The sequence below is a fragment of the Octopus bimaculoides genome, chromosome 11 (genome assembly GCF_046866305.1).
Source record: "Octopus bimaculoides isolate indiv1 chromosome 11, ASM4686630v1, whole genome shotgun sequence".
Classification (NCBI taxonomy): Eukaryota; Metazoa; Mollusca; class Cephalopoda; order Octopoda; family Octopodidae; genus Octopus; species Octopus bimaculoides.
The window spans coordinates 80,116,761-80,122,807 of record NC_142938.1 but is presented as its reverse complement, the minus strand read 5'-3'; the positions used below and the strand labels follow the sequence as shown (position 1 = coordinate 80,122,807).

Here is a 6,047-nt window from a genome sequence, read left to right as displayed (position 1 = left end):
GGAAAAGATTGAGAAGTACAAGAAGCCACTAAAAGATGAGATTTCAAGGATGTGGGCAATGATGAAAGTAAGAGTCATCCCAATAGTTGTTGGAGCATTTGGAACATTAACAACCAAGTTTGAGAAATTTGTTGGAGAACTTGAGATTGACATGAGGGTAGAACATGCTCAGAAAACTGCTTTATTGAGGACAGCGAGGATTTTGAGATTGGTACTTGGGTGTTAAGTATTGTGGATGAAGACCTTGTGAGATCCTTGACAACAGGTTGTTGTTCGCTCTTACAGAACAAGTGAAATGAAGTGCTCTGAGAAGCGAAAGAACAACAATAATAATAATAGTAATGATAATAATAATCCTGAATAAGCTTGCAGTTGCAAGACATGCCAATATGCATGATAGAGATCCACTTCATAAACTCTCAAATACAATCCAAAATAGAAAACAAATTAAAATTGGAAACTATGTAACAAAAGAAATTATACAAGAACTAAAAGCAGATCTCACTGAATTAAATGAAATTACTTACACAGCTGCTAAGACGATTGAAACCAGTTGTATGCCTCTGAAAAAACAAAGAAATACAAACCTGATAAGAATTCCAAACTGGGAAAGTAAAATTGAAAATGAGATTGAAATAACGAGAGGTGAAATATCAATATTGAATGAACTTATCTGTGGGAACAATGTAAAACCCAGAAATATGTACATCTCTGATCATGAGCAGAAGTAGTGAGGGTGCATCATAGCCATGTATTGAAAGGAAGTGTTTGGGGTTTGAATAATTCACCACTGGAAACATGGATGTTTCGTTCAACATCCTTAAACAACCCTTATTCACCGACCTTTTGAGCGAGATGGGCAACCTGAAGAAAATTCTAACAGGGCCCCCACCTGCAAGGTCATATGCTGTCTATCTTGATTTGAGATCACCATGTCATGCACATATAGTTGCGATGCATGTGCCTGGTGTACCCTTAACAGGTGGGTAGTCATGGTGGGTATATTTGTATATATTTGTACCCCAGTGTCACTTTGATGACATGCACTGCACTGTCACTCAATAATAATAATAATGATGATGATGATAATAATAATATGATACTTAACATCTAAGTAGCAAGTCTTATAATTTGAGGAAAGAGACCCTAAGAGACCCTGTGAGACCTTTAACAAGTTGCTAACCACTCTCACAGAATTAACCAGAGCAGGTAAGATCAAGAGCTCTGAGAAGTAAAATATGAAGATGATGATGATGATAATGATGATGATAAAACTGCTGTTGTCCACTACCTCCTCCTTCTCCTCCTCATCATCATCATTATCATCCATAACAATTACAGCAACGTTATTAGTTAAAAGAGTATCTTGTCATGAGAACCAAGGCAATACTTGAAGCTGAAAGTGGACACACAGCCCAGGAAACAAGGAATATTCTAAAATATTTACTCATCCATTGCACATCTCTACACTACAACATCAACCACCACCACCAATGATAACAATAATAATAACAACAACAACAATAATGACTGTGATGACAACAATATCATAATCATTATGATTTCTTAATGAGGCATGAAGCCTTAGGAAAGTAGCATTAATAATAATGATGATTTCTTAATTAGGAAATAGTGGTGACGGTGGTGCCTGTGATGGTTATGGCAGTGGAAATAATGGTTAGGATGATAATGATAATATGGAAGCAAAAGGAAGATGGCTTAATGAGACACATAGTGTTATTAGTTGTAGTGGCTGTGCTGGAAGTTAAATGATGACGATGATGATGATTGCATTAATAATGTTAGCGACAGTGTGTGAGATGATGTACTTTTTTCTTTCTTTTTTTGTTATGTTTTGGACAGAGAATTCCATCAACATGTCATTGCAATAATGATGATGATAACTCTCTCTAGCTTAGAAACATGTCCTTAACTACTTCCTAATGGCCAAAACTAGATGAAGAGAAACATAAAATAGTTGAGTGGACATTGTGTTAGTTAAAAAAAATTACTGCAGGAATTTTACCATGGATTTGGGCAGTAGTCTTCAATCTATGAGGTTCATTTGGCTTTTGCCTTTTGAAAGACTGGGATCATATCCAGAGAAGACTTGTTTCTCTTTTACATGACACCACAATTTCAGAGCTAAACTGTTGTCAGTCAGCTAACCACCCACATTTTAAGAGATATTTTTGCACAGAAATCCCTTGCCATATTGTGGTTCACCTATTTAAGCTTACATCAATTCTTCCTTGGTGTTGTTTTGCATTTATTCTAAAATAAATATATACAAATTATAAAAATAATTAAAAAAATATACTGCACAGTACTGTTTCTACTTTGTGGATTTTCACCTATCTTGGTGGGTTTTTGGAAGGTACCACCTGTGATAGTTGAAGGATTACTGTATTTGCATTACCAGTTGATAAATGAAAATCCTTTCGGAGAGGACAAGAGATGTTGTGAGGAACTTTTCACTCACCACTATTATACACATGGGCCATGGAGAGATGCCTATGCTGCTAGAAACAGCAACCAAACTAACCACAGATCGTGTCTTACTGACTTAAAAAAGCAGAAAGAGTACATTGGTTAATGTAGCCTGCATTTTCAAAATGACAGGATTATTAAGTGTGGAGTATCTTTGATCAGGGGGCCACTGGATCAAGGCTGGCTTAGGGGTTAAACAACAACAATCTACATCTTCCTGTAGAGTTACCTGAGAGTCATACTTACCTGAGAGTCATACTTCTAAGAGAAAGAGACGTAAAGAGGAGGAACTGTGGGCCGACCACAATTATAAATAATCATAAATAATCAAATCTGAAAGGCTAAGTTATGTCAGTGAGAAGAGGTGTAGAGAGAAAAAGCTTTCAGTCTCATTATGCGTTTGTGACATTTGAAATATAGACATCAAATAACACATACACCATAGGATATATTGAGAGCTATATTTGCAATCTCTCTCTCTATGTCTCTCTCTCTCTTTCTCTCTCTCTCTCTCTATCTCTCTCTCTCTCTCTTTCTCTCTCTCTCTCTCTCTCTCCCACGCACACACACATCAAAATATGGAGATCATCTGAACATCAACGAAGAAATTAGTTAACTTCATTGCCCACTGGAAGGTAGATATAGAGAAAAACGAACTTCAGGAATAAGCTCATGTTCTTAATCTGTGGGGGGGGGGGGGGGAGAAGAAGGAGAAGAAGAAGAAGAAGAAGAAGAAGAAGAAGTTGCTGATGATGATGATTTTTCATTCTTCCATTAATGCTTTGTGATTCAATAAACGCATAGCTGGTATAGTGAAACATATTGGGATATTGATATGTTAGGAATAGTGACTAGTGTTATTGGGGAAAAAATTGACTGTTGATTAGATTTAATTCTAGTAGGATCTATTATCATAGATTCCTGTCAAAAATTGTCTGTTTCTGAGAAGTGGCCAGCATAATATAGTGAGAAAATCTGGAACTCATAGAGATTTCTAGGCTTGAAACAGGGGCAAAATGGGAATTTTTATTCCGAAATATCATATCAGACTCTGGATGATTAAATTACAACAGTTAATATAGTCTCTTGTTTGTATTATAGTACATTGTAATTTTTTCTTTACAAACAATATACAATGCTTCAAGCAAACTACAATACTCTCCTATTCTTTATAGTAAAAGGTGCAAGAGAAGAAGAATTTGAAGTGAAAACCCTCAACTAATAAAAATGCAACTGCCATCAATGGTCAGCTTTTCTCCAATGGCTGCTATTTTGGTAAGAGTGGGAATGGTTTAAAGTTCATTTAAGTTTCAGGAGGTTTATAAAGTTTTGTGTTGATAGCATTAAGTGAATGAGGAATAAATTTATCTTGATTTGAAAAAGAATTCTCTCTCTCTCTTTCTCTCTCTCTCCCTCTCTCTCTCTCCCCCTCCCTCCCTCCCTCCCTCCCTCCCTCCCTCTCTCCCTCCCTCCCTCCCTCCCTCCCTCTCTCTCTCCCTCCCTCTCCCTCTCTCCCACCTCCCCTCCCCCTCCCCCTCTCTCAGATGACACCTGATGAAGTGTACCTTCTTCTGAAACAGTGGTTTGCAGTATTAAGTGCTTGGCCAAAATACAGATACAATTGCAAGCAGTAAATTAAAACTCAAAATCCTTGATGAGGAAGCATAAACCATGAACATTCTCAAGTATTCCACTTAAATATACAATACCTCATAGACTTAACGAGGGATTGAAACATAAGAAAACTACTCCAAGAGAGATTGTGTCTATACAAGCAAGTCAGTCTAATTTCTCTCAAAAACTAGATCCATGAGGTGAGTTGTACTCAACACTGGAAACAGTTGGTGAAAAACCTCATTATTTATATCCATAAACTGCCAAGGGTTTCTAATGTGGAGTTTTATCAACACATGGTTCTTATTTGCAGTTCTGCAAACTGAGCCAGTGACACACAATGCTGTTCTGGTGACAGGTTGTTTCAATCTGAAGTTCCAATGAGGTTTTCAAAAGTTGTTGCCTAACTTCAGTTTCATCGTATGAAGTGGACATAAGATAAATTTCCCAAGTAGCAAACATTAATATATCATGGGTAACATTCCCAAAGGACTTGATGGTAAATTGTTCTCAACAGGCAATTCAAAATGTAATGTTCTAATGAGAAACACAATGAGATGTAAAAAGCAGATTTGAGCTGACAACTTATAAGCAGGCAGTCTAATAATAAACTCATCTACTCAACCATTTCACCATTTACTGGTGACGGGTTACATAAAGCCATCAACACATTTCGCTAACTGGCTGACAGTCTGTTGATTCAGCTAGCAATGACTGAACGACATCATGCAGCTTTTAAGTTGCACATTCACATGTAGACACACCTACATGCGGAAGAATCCTTTGGGACACTGCTGGACAAAGAAGCAGACTGCATGGTAAATGGAGGAGAGAGAGAGCTGGATGTAAAAACTAAAAGAGTGACGAGGTTTCCTGCAGCAGCCAACGCTGTAACAATGGGGTGGACGTTGATGGTAATGATGCTGAAGTTACTGTTGATGATGTTTGGCTAATCCTGCTGGTAGTGTTGTTCACACTGATGATGATGATGATGATGATGATGATGATGATGATGATGATGGTGGTGGTGGTGGTGGTGGTGGTGGTGGTGGTGGTGGTGGTGGTGGTGGTGGTCATGGTAGAAGTAACAATGGAAATAAGGATGTTAATGAGGATGGTACTAATTATTATTATTATTATTATTATTATTATTATTATTATTATTATTATTATTATGTTTATTCTCATTTCATATGTAAACCTCCACACTTTGCCTTAGTTTTGTCCCCCTCATCCTTCGTCCTTGTGGCAAATAAATGAAATTATCATCATCATCATCATCATCATCATCATCATCATCATCATCATTATTATTATTACTATTATTATTATTATAACAATGTGGATAACAATGATAATGGCAGCAACATTATGATGATGATGATGCTGCTGATGATGACGACAACGACCAATATCCTGATATTAGTTATGGCTACAGAGAAGGGGGTGGGTGTGGTGGTGAGGATGATGATGAAGGTCAAAGAGAAGGAAGGGTATGAGAGTCTGAATCAATACACCAGAGAAAATAGGTGTGGGAGGTGCAACAGCAGCAGCAACTTCTGCTGCTGCTGCTGCTGCTGCTGCTGCACCCATCGTTATGGTGACTTGGCATTGCATGGAACACTTCACGCATGACTCCCCCAAAGCCTGACCACCACCACCGCCACTAGCATCCCTCCACTCTCAACACTAGCTAAGCCAGCCTTACAAACAGGAGAAAGAGAAGAACAAGAACAACAACAAAACACAAACATACTCCCACAATACGCACACACACACACAACTCAAAAGTATCTCACCACCAACGCCAACACCAAAACTACCATTGACAACAAAGTCAACAACAACAACACGTCCCCTCCTGCCCCCTCCTTCTCCTCCTTTTTCTCTTAAATTAGCAACAGAAAGCATACATTCACACACATACACATATATATAGCCAC

The 6,047-nt window shown here is 37.9% G+C and overlaps 1 protein-coding gene across 1 annotated transcript in view; it reads right to left on the bottom strand.

Annotated features, from left to right (window-relative positions):
* LOC106867980 (uncharacterized) overlaps positions 1 to 6,047 on the bottom strand; it is a 635,945-nt gene that overhangs the window by 313,877 nt on the left and 316,021 nt on the right. The gene's annotated exons all lie outside the window — the stretch shown is intronic.